The 17,157-nt window shown below is 41.3% G+C and overlaps 1 protein-coding gene and 1 long non-coding RNA gene across 5 annotated transcripts in view; one reads left to right on the top strand and one right to left on the bottom strand.

The window, feature by feature from the left end:
• HMGXB4 (HMG-box containing 4) overlaps positions 1–1,769 on the bottom strand; it is a 31,739-nt gene extending 29,970 nt beyond the window's left edge. For 2 of the 4 annotated variants that reach the window (XM_067697890.1, XM_067697891.1), the window contains exon 1: positions 1,645–1,762. The gene's annotated coding sequence lies outside the window, so the exon portion shown is untranslated. Of the gene's footprint in view, positions 1–1,644 lie in introns of all 4 variants that reach the window. The other 2 variants (XM_067697888.1, XM_067697889.1) reach the window with 2 other exon arrangements.
• Positions 1,655–17,157, top strand: part of LOC137202400 (uncharacterized) — a 123,512-nt gene continuing 108,009 nt past the window's right edge. The window contains exon 1 of the long non-coding RNA XR_010932588.1: positions 1,655–1,927. This is a non-coding gene — a long non-coding RNA (uncharacterized lncRNA). The remainder of the gene's footprint in view (positions 1,928–17,157) is intronic.

Here is a 17,157-nt window from a genome sequence, read left to right as displayed (position 1 = left end):
TCATAAAAAATGTGTACTTTTGAAAGGTGCAACTTATCAAACGGCTCTTGTGGGACTTTTCTTCAGGAGATGAAAAAGGAGGCAGAGCTGCTCTTCCACTTGTAGGTAAGTACATGCGTGATGTTCAGGCTTTGCTTTTAGAATTATCAAAGGAATCAGGGAAAAACTGAAAATCACCAGACACAGTACTTTGTTATTTTGAAGGTCCAAATCACAAATACTGAAAAAAAAAAAGTTTCAGAAGGTGATTTTTTGAGGTCATCTGAGCCCCAGCAATCACTAACAAGCCTCTTCATCCCAAAATGTAAGTGTGTATTGAAAAAGACAAAGTAAACCTCGGAAACGGGGCGGTAAGCAAAATCCTGAGACCCAGGTCCAGTCCAGGAGGACAGCCTTGCTCAAGATTCCGTGTTCTCTTCTTCCAGCACTTCTTTCAGGAACTCAAATTGCCAGGGCAGGAAAAGGAAGATGCACATCCAGCTGTTGCCAGTTTCTGAATTGTTATCGTTGTTGTTACTTCTAGGATAGGAGCAGGGGATGTCTTCTCATTTTCGTCGAGATCGCCTCCAATCTCAGAACCCAGCGACTCCGAATTCTTGCCACTCCCTTCTCCACGAACCTACCTATGCAGCACTCACAGCCCCTGCCAGCTCTGGGAACTGCAGAGATCCCGACAGCCTGGGATGGGGACTGAATCCTCACTGTAGTGCAATTGAGCGGAACCACGACGACCTCACAGAGCGGCTGACAACACACATTCCCAAAAATCCAGCGGTACAAATTTTGACAAGCCTTGTCCAATCAACGGGCTCTAGTTTGGATTCAGTTTTTTTATTTATTCTGCTATGGGGGAATATAGTCAGCCATCAGGAGGCAGGGAGATAAATGGTTCTCTTCTGCCCGACAGAAAATAAAGTGAAATCTACAAGTACCAGCTTTGGGGGGAAATGGGCCTGGATGGAGAAAAACCCACTCGGAAGGTATGTTCAAACTGGGTCGCACGCAAAGAGTACACACCACACCGGGTTATTGCTACAAAGAGCCCCAAGGACCACCGTCTTTGTGGTCCCCACGGCAAACCAACAGGATTCTCCCGGCAGTTCTGCAGCAACAGCTAGTTCAATAAAGCTGTGCGAAGGTGCGAAGAGGAAAAGAGGAAAGCTCCTTGCATCCTCTCCTGCCAGCCGCGGCCCCGGCCCTCCCATCACCCGGCCCCCTCGCCCCTTGACAGCCCAGGGACTCTGCGTCCCGGGTCCTGAGCCAGGTGGCCCCACTCGGGTTCCCGCGTCCCGGCGGCTCCCGGCGCCCCCGAGGGCGGAGACTGCCGGGCAGGGGGAGGGGCGGCCTCGGCCCGCGGGCCCCCGGGGCGGCCGCACGCCCCCTCCCGGCCCGCACTTTCCCGCCTTCCCCATTTGAACAGCTCCCGCCCGCCTTCCTCCTTCGACCCGCTCCAGCCCCTTCCCGGGGGCGGACTGCGGCCGCTACTCCAGTCCCCGGCTCGGCCCCTGGGCTAGGCCGCGACGGGCCCCGGGCGCCCTCAGGGCGGTGTCGCGGCCCGAGGCGGCGGGTGGTGGCGGGGCGGGGCCACTGCCGCCTGGGGGTGGGGGCCCAGCTCGGCCTCGTGGGGGCTCCGCTCGCCGCTACCTTCACTAGGCTCGCTCGGATCCCGCCTCAGCGCCGCCGACCGCCGCCATCTTGGAGAAGGAGAGAAAAGCGCGAGCGGCCAGGGAGCCTCAGTCGAGCCCAGAGCGCAGACTCCGCTTGGGAAGGGGAATCCCGTTGGTGCAAGAGTGCCGAGCGCATCGAATGAGACGCTGAGCTTGCTGAGCTCCGGAGCTGTCCTGTGGTGAGAATTTGCTCTGTGCCGGGCTTGGGCTAGAAGTTTTACGAACACGATAGCATTTGATTCTCACTGCATCCCTGTGAGGTAGGTTTTGTCACATTTTATAGGTGAGAAACAGGCCCAGAGGGAGGGGTTAAATGATTTGCCCAAGCATACACAGGTAGTTGGAATGGGAGATAGATACTACTCCCAAGTCTTCTGAGTCTCAGTGAAGTGCTCTTTCCAAAAAACTTTACTATTTCCTTCAAGATATTTTTATACAGTAATTCCTGTCTTTGCAAAACCTAGACCATGCAGATTAATAGCAGTGGTGCCTGTCTGGAATTTAGCGTCTACATTTGGGTGTTTGGCATATATAGGGTGGCAGAATATATCTTTATAACAAGGCACTGTAAAATAATTTGCATGGCACATCATCTGCATTTCTCCCCATAAATTATTTGCATTTAAAAGTTAGAAACAGTCTTCAGAGAAATGAAGAGATGCTACACACAGGAGAGAAATTTTTTTTTTCTGTTTTGCTCTGGAAAATTTAGGCCAATGGGTAGAAGTCACAGTGTGCAGATCTTGGTTCAATATGAAGACGAATTAATTTTTCCAGAGCAGTTCAATTACGTTGGGCTACTTTTAAGGTAGTGATCTCCCTGTCACCAGAGGAGTCCAAGCAGAAGCTAGTGTCCTAGTTTCTGTAGAGCAGAGAGGTTACAGATATAGAATGGCTTCTAGAGTTGTGAAACCCATGAGACTCTATGCAAAATTATGTGTTTGTGCACATGTGTACTTTTCTGGGGTTTTGACCTCATCAAAGATTAAGAACGTCTTAACTAGTGGGCTTTCCATTCCAGAACTGACTCTTGGTTCAGTGATGTTTTCACCATATTATGCTCTCTTGAGACAGAGCTGTTGAATAAATTCCCAAAAGGTAAACACAAATAATAAAAAACTAGCATCATGACCTTCTCCTCAGCCCCTATCCTGCTCACCAAAAAGACTGGCAATGAGTTTCACCAAAAGGTATGGGATGGCCCTTCTGGAACACCTTGCCTGACATTAGGCTTCTCAGCTAGGTATTTAAGAACCTCAAGAATGTATTTCCCTCTTGTTCTTTAGTACTGGTCAGGATGTTCTTAGTTGTATGTGACAGAAACCCAATTTAAAATAGTTTACCAGAAAAGGAGAATTTATTGGCTGGCCTTATTGAAATGCCCAGTACCTTCAGGTGTGGTTGGATCCAGGGAGGGACTCAAGTCTGTCTCTTGACATCTCTCTTTGGTGCTTTCTTCTGAGTTGGCTTTATTCTTAGGCTCCAGGTGGTGACGGCGACAGCTCCAGGCTTTATCGTCTTAATTGCTAGCAATGTTCTTGGAGAGGAAGTTTCTTTTTCCCATTTGTTTTGGTAGATATCATGGGATTGACTCTTCTTTCCTGAATTGGATCATGTGTCCAAACAGAAAGCAACTGGTATGAGCAAAGGTGTGGGGTATGGTGATTGGCTAAATTAGGTCACATCCTCACCCCAAAAGTAGGTCAGGCAGAACCTAAAGGAAAGTCAGAGGTTATTGTCAGAAGGGTAAATGGGTGCTAGGTAGGCAAAAACCATAGCTGTTCGCCTAACTGTACTACTAGCTTGGACCTGAATGCCTCATGAGTCCCATTTGTCCCATTCCTTCTTTTATCTCACCTGAGGATGGGCATATCAAGTTTTTGCTCATCGTCACCTCCTGTAGACTGGAAGTTGGATCGCTCCTCTGTCTGTTCTCTCTGTTAACTTGCTCTTAGTCTTACATCACTGCATGTGCATTCATTCATTCATTCAACAAATATTTATTGAAGACACAGCATGCGTCAGGCACTGTCCTAGATGTTGGGCATAGAACAGGGAACAAAGCTGAGAGTCTTTGACCCCTTAGAGCTTACATTCTAGTTGGCTTGGAGGGCAGAACATAAAAAAATAGGTACCATGTTAGATGATGCTTAAAGGTAGAGAAAAGTACCTGGAAGGGATACCAGGATGGGGTGGAGGTGGTAGGGATTGTTATTTAAAACAGTGATCAGGAGAAGCTTCTCTGATGAGTTGTACACTGGAGGCCATCTCATCCAGAAGTAGGTCAGTGTGGGAACCCGGGGGTCATAGATCCTGGAATGGATGCTGATGGAAAAAGATTCTCTACTGAATATCCTGTCATGGTTCTTTCGTTTCTGAAACTTGGAGAGAGAGAAAGGAGGACCTGCTTGGTAGCCTGAGTTGGTCATGGTAGGCTTTGTGAGTGATAATGCCTCGTCCCATGATGAGTGGAGGATGGCATTTAAGATATGTGAAGATTGGGCACTCCCTGGGGCTGTTGCTGTTCTCTGGTCCACCTGACCCAAGTAAAACTGTCCAGTGCATGGCAGTAGCAGGTGGTGGCCCAACAAGTTGTGCTTCATTTGGACATTTTCTTCTTCAGACCATTTTTCTGTGCTTTGCCCTTTTCAGCTGGGTTTTAATCGGCTTCTTTGTGCTAATGCAGTGATGAGTTGTACATTAGTCAGGGCCCTTTTGGGAGTGACTTCTGGGAGTGATGGGACCTAATTAAAACTACCTAACGAGGCAACGGTTTTTTGGATAGGACACCAAAAGCACAAACAACAAAAGGAAGAATTGGTAAGTGGGACTACATCAAGTGAAAAAGTCTCTGCACAGAAAAAGAGATAATCAACAAAATGAAAAGGCAATCAATGGAATGGGTAAAAATATTTGCAAATCATGTATCTGATAAGGGGTTAATATCCAAAATATATAAAGAGCCCATGCAACTCAATAGCAAAAACCCAAACAATCCAATTAAAAACTAGGCAGAGGAACTGCATAGACATTTTCCTAAAGAAGACATACAGATGGCCAAAGGGTACCCGAAAAGGTGCTCAACATCAGTACTTATTATGGAAATGGAAATCAAAACCACAATGAGAAACCGTATTCTGTTAGAATGGCATCATCAAAATGACAAGAAATAACAAGTGTTGGTGAGGATGCAGAGAAAAGGGAACCCTTGTGCACTGTTGGTGGAAATGTAAATTAGTACAGTCATGGTGGAAAACAGTATGAAGTTTCTTAAAAAAATTAAAAATAGAACTACCATATATGATCCAGGAATCTCTCTTCTGGGTATTTATCCAAAAAAGTGAAAAAGGATATCGAAGAGATAGTTGTACTGCCATGCTCATTGCAACATTATTCATAATAGCCAAGACATAGAGACAACCTAAGTGTCCATCAATGGGTGAGTGGATAAAGAAGTTGTGGTACATATATACAATGGAATATTATTCAGCCATGAGAAGGAAGGAAATTCTGTCATTTGTGACAGCATGGATGGACCTTAAGGATATTATACTAAATGAAATGTCAGACAGAGAAAGACAAATACTGTATGATATCACTTATATGTGGAATCTGAAAAAGCCAAACTTACAGAAAAAGAGAGTAAAGTGGTGTTTACCAGAGGCTGTGGGGTATGAGAAAAGGGAAGGTTTTGATCAAAGGGTATAAACTTTCAGTTGTAAGATGAATAAATTCTGGAGACCTAGTGTACAGAATGGTGACTATAGTTAATAATAATGTACTGTGTACTTGAAATTTGCTAACAAAGTAGATTTCAAGTATACTCACTGCACATACATACAAATGATAACTATGGGAGGTGATGGATATATTAATTAGTTTGATCATTTCACAATGTATACATATACCAAAACATGTTGTACACCTTAAATTATAAAATTTTTTATTTGTCAAAAACAGAAGAGTCACGAACCTACAACTGTATATAGAGTTGTTCGTAGTATTTCCTTATTATTGTTTTGGTGTCTGCAGGGTCTGTAGTGATATCTCCTGTTTCAGTCCTGATAATGGTAATCTCTGTTCTCTTTCTCTCCCTTTCTACCCGCTTGTGCTCTCTCTCTGTAAATTTATTGATTTTTGTCTCATTGATTTTTTCTGTTGTTTTCCTGTTTTCAATTTTGTTGGTTTCTGCCCTTAACTTTATTATTTCCTTCTTTCTGTTGCTTTGGGCTTAATTTTTTCTTCCTTTCTAGGATCATTAGGTGGAAGCTTCAATTATCAGTTTGAGATATTCCTCTTTTTTTTTTTTTTAGTTTTTAAAAAATTTATTTAAAAATGAAGTAACGTTGATTTATAACATTATATAAGTTTGATGTGTACAGCATTCATATTTCTACTTCTGTATACCCTACAACATGCTCACCACCAAAAATGTATTTTCCATTCATCACAATACAGTTGATCCACTTTATTCATTTCACCCTCCCCCCACCCCTTCCTCTTTGGTAACCACTACTCTGTTCCCTGTATCTATGTGTTTGTTTTTGTTTGGCTTGGTTTGCTCATTTATTTTGTTTTTGTTTGTTTATTAGTTTTTTATATTCCTGTATGAGTGAAATCATGGTATTTGTCTTTCTCTGTCTGGCTTTTTTCACTTAGTGTAATACCCTCAAATTTCATGTGTGTGTTGTCCCAAATGACAAGATTTCATATTTTTTATGGCTGTGTATTATTCTATTGTGTATATATGTGCCACATCTTCTTTATCTATTCATCTGTTGATGGGCACTTTGGTTGTTTCCATTATCTTGGCTATTGTAAATAATGCCATGATGAACATGGGGGTGTAGATATCTTTTTGGATTAGTGTTTTTGTATTCTTTGCATAAATACCCAGAAGTGGGATTGCTGAATCATATGGTAGTTCTATTCCTAATTTTTTAAGGAACCTCCATACTGTTCTCCATAGTGGCTGTACCAATTTATATCCCGCCAACAGTGTAAGAGGGTTCCCTTTTCTCCACATCCTTGCCAACACTTGTTATTTCTTGCCTTTTTGATAACAGCCATCCAAACAGGTGTGAGGTGATAGCTCACTGTGGTTTTGACTTTCATTTCTCTGATGATTAGTGATGTTGAACATCTTTTAATGTACATGTTGGCAGTGTGTATGTCTTCTTTGGAAAGATGCCTATTCAGCTTCTCTGCCCACTTTTAAACTGGGTTGTATTTTTTTTTTTTTTTTTTGCTGTTGAGTTGTATGAGTTCTTTATATATTTGAGATATTAGCCTCTTATTGGATATATCATTTGCAAATATCTTCTCCCATTTGCTTGGTTGTCTTTTCATTTTATTGATGGTTTCCTTTGCTGTACAGAAGCTTTTTAGTTTGATGTAATCTCAGTTGTTTATTTTTGCTTTTGTTTTCCTTGCCTGAGGAGACATATCTAGAAGATACTGCTGAGACCAATGTCAAAGAGCATACTGCCTATGTTTTCTTCTCAGAGATTTATGGTTTCAGGTCTTATATTCAAGTCTTTAACCCATTTTGAAATAATTTGTGTATGGTGTGAGATAGTGGTCTATTTTCATTTTTTTGCACGTGGCCATCCAGTTTTCCCAGCACCATTTATTTATTTGTTTATGTAAATTTATTTATTTATTTATTTTTGCCTGCATTGGGTCTTTGTTGCTGCTTGCGGGCTTTCTCTAGTTGTGGTGAGTGGGGGCTACTCTTTGTTGTGGTGTGTGGGCTTCTCATTGCGGTGGCTTCTCTTGTTGCAGAGCATGGGCTCTAGACATGTGGGCTTCAGTAGTTGTGGTACACAGGCTCATTAGTTGTGGCACACGGGCTTAGTTGCTCCATGGCATGTGGGATCTTCCTGGACCAGGGATCGAACCTGTGTCCCCTGCAGGTGGATTCTTAACCACTGCATCACCAGGGAAGTCCCCCAGCACCATTTATTGAAGAGACTATCCTTTCTCCATTGTATGTTCTTTGCTCCTTTGCTGTAAATTAATTGTCCATATATGTGTGGGTTTATTTCTGGGCTCTCAGTTCTTTTCCATTGATCTATACATCTATTTGTCTTGCAATACCATGCAGTTTTAATTACTATGTGTTTGTTATATAGTCTGCAATCGGGGAGTGTGATACCTCCAGTTTTGTTCTTTTTTTCCTCAAGAATAATTTGGCTGTTTGGGGTCTTTTGTGGTTCCATATAAACTATATATCTTTTGTTCTTTTTCTGTGAAAAATGTCCTTGGGATTTTGATAGGGATTGCATTGAATCTGTAGATTGCTTTAGATAATAAGGACATTTTGACAACATTAATTCTTCCATTCCATGAGCACAGAATATCTTTCCATTTATTTGTGTCTTCAGTTTCTTTTAACAATGTCTTATACAGTAAGTCTCCTACAAACAAACCTTCAAGTTTCGAACTTTCAAAGATATGAATGTGTGTCACATGTCCAATCATGTAAGTTAGTTCACACGTCTGTCATACATTGTCATGTGCATGCATCCTCTACAAGTGGTTGCGCTTTTGTGTACTTTACAGTACTGTGTAGAGTACAGTAGTACAGTATCTTTATTTCAAGCACAGCATGTCTGGAAGCAAGCGTAAAAGCAGCAGCGATGTAGCTGGTACTGCTGTACTTTTCAAGGTTTGTTTTTTTATGTATTATTTGTGTGAAAAGTATTATAAACCCATTACAGTGCAGTACTATATAGCCAATTGTGTTAGTTGGGTACCTAGGCTAACTTTGAACAAATTGGACTTAAAAACGTACTCTCAGAACGGAACTCGTTTGTATGTAGGGGACTCACTGTAGTTTCCAATGTACAAGTCTTTCATCTCCTTGGTTAAATTTATTCCTAGGTGTTTTATTCTTCTTTATTGCAATTGTAAATGAGATTATTTTCTTAATTTCTATTTCTGCTAGCTCATTGTTAGTGTATAGAAATGCAACAGATTTTTGTATATTGATTTTGTATCCTGCAACTTCACTGTATTCGTTTATTTCTAATAGTATTTTGATGGAATCTGTATGGTTTTCTATATATAAAAATCATGTCATCTGCAAATAATGACAGTTTTACTTCTTCCTTTCCAATTTGGATGCATTTTATTTCTTTTTCTTGCCTAATTGCTCTTGCTAGGACTTCTAATACTATGTTGAAGAAGAGTGGTGAGAGTGGGCATCCTTGTCTTGTTACTGATTTTAGAGGGATAGCTTTCAATTTTCACTATTGAGTATGATGTTAGCTGTGGGTTTGTCTTATATGGCTTTTATTATGTTGAGGTATGTCCCTTCTGTTCCTTTAGGTGTAAGGTTAAATTCTTTGTTTGAGATTTTTGTTTCTTGAGGTAGGCCTGTATTACTATAAACTTCCCTCTTAGTACCATTTTTGCTGTATCCCATAGATTTTGGTATGTTGTATTTTCATTTTCCTTTGTCTTCAGGTACTTTTTGATTTCTTCGTTGACCCAATAGTTGTTCAGTAGCATGTTGTTCAGTCTCCACATATTTGTGATTTTTGCAGTTTTCTTCTAGTTTCATTCGATTGTGATCAGAGAATATGCTTGATACAATTTCAGCCTTCTTAAATTTCAGTCTTTAATTTCAATCTTCTTAGCTTTACTGAGACTTGTTTTGTGTCCCAGCAGATGGTCTATTCTTGAGAAAGTTCCATTTGCACTTGACAGAATATGTATGTTGCATTTGGTTGGAATATTCTGTACAAATCTATCACATCCATCTGGTCTAACGTTTCATTTAAGGCCGCTATTTCCTTGTTGATTTTCTGTCTGGATGATCTATCTACTGATGTAAGCAGGGTGTTAAAGTCTCCTACTATTATTGTGTTGCTGTCAATTCCCCCTTCAGGTCTGTTAATAATTGTTTTATATATTTTGGTGCTCCTATGTTTGGTGTATAGGTATTAATCACTATTATGTCTTCTTGATGAATTGTCCCCTTTGTTATTATATACTGTCCATTTTTATCTCTTGTTACCTTTTTGGCTTGAAGTCTATTGTGTCTGATATGAGGATGGCCACACCTGCTTTCTTTTGGCTTGAAGTATTGGCTTGAAGTATTATCTTCCATCCCGTCACTTTTAGCCTATGTGCGTCTTTAGAGCTGAGGTATGTTTCCTGGAGGCAGCTTATAGTTGGGTCTTGTTTTTTTTTTTTTTTGCAGTACGTGGGCCTCTCACTGTTGTGGCCTCTTCTGTTGCGGAGCACAGGCTCTGGATGTGCAGGCTCAGCGGCCATGGCTCACGGGCCCAGCTGCTCCGCGGCATGTGGGATCTTCCCAGACCGGGGCACGAACCCGTGTCCCCTGCATCGGCAGGTGGACTCCCAACCACTGCGCCACCAGGGAAGCCCTGGGTCTTGTTTTTTAATCCCTCCAGTCACTCTGTGTCTTTTTAAAATTTTATTTATTTATTTTGGCTGCGTTGGGGTGTTCACTGCTGTGCACGGGCTTTCTCTAGTTGTGGCAAGCAGGGGCTTCTCATTGTGATGGCTTCTCTTGTTGTGGAGCATGGGCTATAGGCTCATGGGCTTCAGTAGTTGCAACACATGGGCTCAGTAGTTGCAGCATGCAGGACCTAGCGCATGTGGGCTTCAGTAGTTGTGGTGCATGAGCTCAGTAGTTGTTGCGCGAGGGCTTACTAGTTGTGGCTTGCGGGCTCTAGAGCGCAGGCTTAGTAGTTGTGGTGCGTGGGCTTAGTTGCTCCATGGCATGTGGGATCTTCCTGGACCAGGGGTTGAACCCATGTCCCCAGCATTGGCAAATGGATTCTTAACCACTGGGCCACCAGGGAAGTCCCACTCTGTGTCTTTTGATTGATGAATTCAATCCATTTACATTTAAGGAGATTATGGATATATTAGGATTTGGTACTGCATTTTAAAAAATTAATTAATTTAATTTTTATTTTTGGCTGCGTTGGGTCTTTGTTGTGTGCAGGCTTCTCATTGTGGTGGCTTCTTTTGTTGTGGAGCACGGGCTCTAGGAGCACAGGCTTCAGTAGTTGTGGTGCATGGGCTTAGTTGCTCCATGGCATGTGGGATCTTCCCGGACCAGGAATTGAACCTGTGTCCCCTGCATTGGCAGGGGGATTCTTAACCACTGCGCCACCAAGGAAGTCCCGATACTGCCATTTTATTTTCTGTTTTCTGATTGCTCTATATGTCTATTGTTTCTTTTCCTTGTATTTCTGGCTGCCAGTTTGGTTTGGTGGTTTTCTGTATTTTTCTGAATTTCCTTTTTTTAAAAATATGGCGTTTCTATGCTCCATGTTTATGTTTTGTGGTTACCCGGAGGCTTGTATAAAATGCCTCAAAGATAAAGTAGTCCTTTTTCTGTTGCTTGCATCTTATCTTCATTTAGTTTTATGTATTCTATCCTTTACCTCTTACCCTTTTATGTTTCTTTTGTCTTAAATGATCCCGTTTTACGTTGTGAGTTTGTTACCAAACTGAGCTAGCTGTAGTTATTTTTCTGCCTTCTTCTTTTCTCCCTTTAACCTTTATGCTGTAATAGAGCATCATGTAAAAACCTATACAATCTGATAGAGAGTTGCAGTTTTCTGGTTCTGTCTGCTTATGACCTCGTTCAAAGTTTTGTGTATTTTGACTGCTTTTTTTCTGGTAGAAAGCTCCTTTCAACATCTCTTATAAGGCAGGTCTAGTGTTGATGAACTCCCTCAGCTTTCGTTTGTCTGGGAAGGTCTTTATTTCTTGTTCATATATGAATGACTACTTTGCTGTATAGAATTTTTTTTTTTTTTTTTTTTTGCAGTACGCGGGCCTCTCACTGTTGTGGCCTCTCCCGTTGCGGAGCACAGGCTCTGGACGCGCAGGCTCAGCGGCCATGGCTCACGGACCCAGCCGCTCCGCGGCATGTGGGATCTTCCCGGACCGGGGCACGAACCCGCGTCCACTGCATCGGCAGGCGGACTCTCAACCACTGCGCCACCAGGGAAGCCCTGCTGTATAGAATTTTTAAAAAAATTTTGGCCACACTGCACAGCTTGTGGGATCTCAGTTCTCTGATCAGGGATTGAACCCAGGCCACGGCAGTGAAAGTGCTGAATCCTAACCACTAGACCACCAGGCAACTCCCCTAGAATATTCTTGGGTGAAAATTTTTAATCTTTCAGTATTTTGAGAATGTCATTTTACTCCCTCTTGGCCTGTAGGGTTTCTGTTAAGAAATCTGCTGATAGCTTAATTAGAGTTCCTTTGTAGATTACCATCCTTTTCCCCCAGCTGCCTTTAAAATTCTTTCTTTGTTACTGACTTTTGGCAATTTTAATATTATGTGTCTTGGAGAAGGTCTTTTTGCATTAAGGTAATTAGGTGTTCTCTTAGCTTCATGGACTTATATATCCAGTTTCTTCCCCAGGTTTGGGAAGTTCTCAGCTATTATTTCTTTAAATAATCTGTCTGCTCCCTTTTCCTTCTCTTCTCCTTCTGGGATACTCATTATTCTAATGCTGCCCTTCCTAAAAGAGTTGAATAGCTCTTGTAGGATTTCCTCATTTTAAAAATGTCTTGTTTACCTTTTCTCTTGTATCATTTTTAGATTTCTGTCTTTGAGCTCACTAATTCTTTTTTTCGATATAGTCTGCTGTATTTCCAATGCTTTTTAATGCATTCTTTATCTCGTTTATTGTGTCCATCAGCTCCAGAATTTGTTTGGTTCTTTTTTAGAATTTCAATCTCTTTGGTAAAATATCCTTTTTGTTCATTAATTTTATTCGTGAGCTCATTAAACTGCCTTCCTGTGTTTTCTTGCATCTTGTTGAGTTTCTCCGTGACAGCTGTTTTGAATTCTCTATCCATTAGATTGCAATATTTTGTGACTTTAAGTTTGGCTTCTGGAGAATTGTCACTTTCTTTTCGTGTAGTGTTACTGTGGCTCTTCATGTTGTTTGATGAATTATTCCTCTGCTGATATTAAAAGACAGGTTAGGTGTTTGATTCCTTTCTTTTGTTTTCTGGTAGGTGGCGCTGTCATACACATTCTTGGTTTCTCTTGCCTGAGCTGCCCCTGGTAAAATTTGAGCGTGGCACTTCCCAGCCTCCACTGGCTCTGCAAGAGGTGTGGCTCTGTGCCTTTGTTGTTGCTTCTTGTGCCACCTGGGTGTTTGCTGCCTTGCTTCTGCCAGAGCCTCTGTCATCACTGGGATGGCGGGCTCTTCCCTTGCGTCTGGGACCCCCTGAGTCACAGGCTCTGCTGCTGTGGAGGGAGGGGGGCGATGCAGGGGGAGAAGCCAGGGTCGTGCAGGTGCCTCTACCTTGTCCATTGTTGTTGGGTTCATGAATTCTGCCACTGTGAATGGAGGGAGGCGGGGGCTGGGATCACGGGTGCCTCAGCAGCTGGAGGGATGGGGTCCCAGGCCTCACTGCTGCTGCTGCCCGGTTAGCAGTGGCAGTGGGCACTGGTGTGGTTGGGTGACTGGAGTCATGTGTGCTGCCTTCCTTGCTGTCCCTGGGTTCTCTGAAGCTGTGGGCTCTGTGCCTGGTCAGAGGGGTAGGATTGCAGGAACCATGGCTGCTGTTCCCTCCTCTGTGTGTTACAGCCCACCCACCTTTAGACATGCAAATGTGTGAAATTCTTCGGCGACCTGTTATGTTGGGCAGAGGCACCTTTGTTGAGTTGTGGATTTTTTTTTACTGGCTGTAGATTGACGGGGAGAGACAAGGGTAGATTTTTCACTCTGCCATGTTTCTGATGTCACCCACATTCCTCTTTTCTAATGTGTGCATTTAATGCTATACATTTCCCTCTTGTCCCTGCTTTAGCTGTGTCCCATGATTTTCATATGTTTTATATTCATTCAGTGTTATTTGTCTATTTCTTTGAAACTTCCTCTTTAACTTAAGGATTATTAAAAGTGTGTTGCTTAGTTTTCAAGCACGTGGAAATTTTTCTGTATCTTTGTTTCTAGTTTGATTCCACTGTGGTCCATGGATGCGCTCTATATTATTTTATTACCTTGATTGTGGCAATTGTCTCATTGGTGTTTATATATGTCAAAACTTCATCTAATATCATACTTTAAATATGTGCAGTTTAATACATGTCAATTATATTTCAGTAAAGACATCAAAAATATCAGAAAATAAGAGACTTAGATAAAATTTCTAGAGATGAAAGCTACAATGTCTGAGATGGAAAATATACTAAATGGGATTTATGGTCAATTAGACACTGAAGAAGAAAAGTTTATTGAACTTTAAGATATAGCTAGAGACACTATGCAAAATGAAACAGAGAGAAGAGACCCCCACCACCACCAAAATGAAGAGTATCAGTGAGCTGTAGGAAAAGATTAAGTTTAATGTAAGTGTAATTTGAGTCCCTGAAAGAGGAGAGAGAGGAGAGAGAGAGGATACAAAAAAACTATTTGAAGAAATATTGGTATCAAATTTTCCAAATTTTCCAAAATCACAAACATAAAGAAAATGACACCAAGGCACATCATTAGCTAATTGCTTAAAACCAGTGATAGAGAGAAAATCTTAAAGGCATAAATAGAAAAAGAAGACATTTTGTGCAGAAAAGACTTAACATTGCAGGCCTAAGACTACTATCCTTAGAAAATTTGGCCCTTGGCTGGTGTCTGTGAAGTTGGATTTTGGGGTGGGGGGTTTCCACCCTTTCCTAACTGGTAGGAGTGGCGCACTGTGCCTGCCATTCGTGCAAACAATGTGATTTAAGATGAACACCTGCTTTCTCTTTGGAGGTCTGGAATTTTAGTACATGCTAGGCAGAGTTGGCATGACCAACCCCCCAATATAAGCTTTGAGTATCCAATGGGCTTCTCTGGGTAGGAATATCACACATGTTCCGTCATTTTTACTGTAGGGGAAGAGTGCACTGTGTGACGACTTATGGGAGAGAGAGCATAAGGAAGTCTGTACATGGGTTCCTCCAGGCTGTTCCTGTGTCTTTTCCCCTTATGTATACTCACTGTGTACCCCTACCGTGTATCCTTACTGTATTGTATTCTTATATGTTGCTATAATTGATCTTAGCCATGAGTACAGCTATATGGTGAATCATATGAGTCCTTCTAACAGATTTCTGAATATGTGGGTGACCTTTGGGACCCCACATATATTACACAAAAAAGAGCACAGATAAGGATGACATCAGACTTCTTGTTCGAAACAGTGTAAACCAGAAGACAGTGGAGCACCATCTGTAATGTCCTGAAAAAGAAGTCAACCTAGGATTCTATACCCAGCAAAAGTATCTTTCAAATGAAGCTATAACTGATATAAAAATGTAAAAAAGAAATAATTTCAGAAGCTAAAAATTTCATTACCAGCAGACCTTCACAAGAATGTTAAAGGAATTCCTTTAGGTGGAAGGAATATGATCCCAGATGGAAATCTGGATCTGCATAAAGGAATAAACAGCACTGGGAGTGGTAACTATGTGTGTAAATGTGAAAGCTTGTTTTCTTTGAAATCTCTTTAAGTGAAAATTGGCTTTTAATAGCAAAAATAGTCACAACGAATTGTGGGTTTTTAAAAACATATGTAAAATAAGATGAATGACAACAACATCACAAAGGTCAAGAGTGGTAAAAAAGGAAGTAAAGTGTTGAAAGATCCTTGTAATATATATGAAGTGGTAAATATCACTTGAAGACAGACTGAGATAAGTTAAAGATGTATAGTGTAAATCTTGAAGCAATCACAGAAACACTCAAAAGAGTTATAGCTTATAAGCCAAAGAAAGAGATAGAAGGAAATCATAAAAATACTTAATTAGTCCAAAAGAAGGCAGAAAAAGAGAGAAAAGGCAACAAAGTAAAGATGGGAGAAACAGAAAACAAGTAGCAAGATGGTAGGTTGAAACCAACCATATCAATAATTGCATTAAATGGAAATGGCGTAAACAATACAAAAATAAAAGAAATTGACAGGTTGGGGAAAAAACCTCCTAACTATATGCTGCTTATAAGAAACCCACCTTAAATATAAAGCACAAATAAATTAAAAGTAAAATATGGAAAAAAATATGGTGCTATAGACTGAAGTTCCCCCTGCCCCCTCAAATTCATATGTTGAAACCTAATCCCCAATGTGATGGTGTTTGGAGGTAGGACCTTTGTGAGTTAATAGAGTCATGAGGATGTAGCCTTCACAAATGGGATTAGTGCCCTTGTAAAAAGAGATGTAGGAGAGCTTTCTTCCTCTCTCTTGTTCTGCTCTCTGCCATGTGAGGATACAATGAGGAAAAGACCTCTGCAAACCAGAAAGTGGGTTCTCACCAGACACTGGATCTGCCAGCAGCTTGATCTTGGACTTCCAGCCTCCACAACTATGAGAAATAAATGTTTGTTGTTTCAGCCACCCTGTCTGTGGTATTTTGTTACAGCAGCCTAAGACATTCTAAAGAAAGCTGGAGTAACTTTTTCTATTAGACAAAGTAGATTTCAGAGTAAAGAATATTACCAGAGAGAAAGGGGGGGGGGTTATTCACAATGATAAGTAGGTCAATTTATTAAGAGGACATAACAATCTTAAATGTTTATGGTCCAATAACAGAGCTTCAAAATACATGAAGCAAAAGCTGATAGAACTGTAAGGAGAAATAGACAAATACACAATTATATCAGAGATTTCAACAACCGTCTCTCAATAACCGATAGAATAAGTAAACAGAAAATCAGGAATGCCACTAAAGACTTGAGCAGCATGTTAATTGGCCTAATTGACATTAACAGAACATTCCACCCAACAGCAATACATGCTTTGTAAGGGCACATGGAACATCTACCAAGATAGATAGACTGTACAGTGAGCCCTAAAGAAAGTCTTAATAAATTTAAAAAGGATTCAAGTCATATAAAATATGTTCTCTAACAACAATGGAATTAAATTAGAAATTAATAACATAAAGATACTTGGAAAATTCTCAAATATCTGGAGATGAAATAATATACTTCTAAATCATGCATAGGTCCAAAAATAAAAGGGAAATTAGAAAGTATTTTGAACTGAATTAGAATGAAAATAAAACATATCCAAATTTGTGAGATGCAGCTAAAGTAGTGCTTAGGGGAAAATTTATAGCACTAAATACATCTATCAGCAAAAGACAGGTCTCAGGGCTTCCCTGGTGGCGCAGTGGTTGAGAATCTGCCTGCTAATGCAGGGGACACGGGTTCAAGCCCTGGTCTGGGAGGATCCCACATGCCACGGAGCAACTAGACCCGTGAGCCACAACTACTGAGCCTGCGCCTCTGGAGCCTGTGCTACTCAACAAGAGAGGCCGTGATAGTGAGAGGCCCGCGCACCACGATGAAGAGTGGCCCCCGCTTGCCACAACTGGAGATAGCCCTCGCACAGAAACGAAGACCCAATACAGCAAAAATAAATAAATAGATTAATAAACTCCTACCCCCAATATCTTAAAAAAAAAAAAAAGACGGGTCTCAAAGTTTTAAAT

This window comes from Pseudorca crassidens, chromosome 11 (genome assembly GCF_039906515.1).
Source record: "Pseudorca crassidens isolate mPseCra1 chromosome 11, mPseCra1.hap1, whole genome shotgun sequence".
Lineage (NCBI taxonomy): Eukaryota > Metazoa > Chordata > Mammalia > Artiodactyla > Delphinidae > Pseudorca > Pseudorca crassidens.
The sequence above is the reverse complement of the archived record's forward strand: the minus strand, read 5'-3'. Positions and strand labels throughout refer to the sequence as shown.